The following is a 562-nucleotide window of genomic DNA, read 5'->3' on the forward strand; positions in this document are numbered from 1 at the left end:
CCACGATTTTAGGCAAATTATCAACATTAGACATCAAGCTCCTATATGACAGCTCAGTATAATGGCAGTTTTGCATACAGTTTTTCATTCACCACTCCATTCATTCAAAAAGTATTTGTTGAGCGCCTACATTTTACCAGGTGCATGGTGATGGGAATATCAAAGTGAACAAGATGGGTCCTTGCTCTGATGGAACTTTAAGTCTAACAATGGTACATAGTAGACATGTGTTACATGTTTGATAAATACATTTATTTATTGATGCGTTTAGTTTGATACATAATTCAAAAGTTAATTCTGAATGTGTTTTTGTAATCATATGTCATTTAGAACTGAAAAGAGGAGAAGACACCATGGGGGAGATAAATCACCTAATACCTAATTTCTTGCACCCATGCCACTGACAGTTCTATTATATTAATAGTTCTATCATGTTACCACTCATGGTAAGAATGATAACCTTAAGATCTTCGGTCCTGGCGCGGTGGCTCACGCCTGTAATCCCAGCACTTTGGGAGGCCGAGGCGGGTGGATCACGAGGTCAAGAGATCGAGACCATCCT

The sequence above is a fragment of the Cebus imitator genome, unplaced genomic scaffold (assembly GCF_001604975.1).
Source record: "Cebus imitator isolate Cc_AM_T3 unplaced genomic scaffold, Cebus_imitator-1.0 Scaffold232, whole genome shotgun sequence".
In the NCBI taxonomy this organism is placed as follows: Eukaryota; Metazoa; Chordata; class Mammalia; order Primates; family Cebidae; genus Cebus; species Cebus imitator.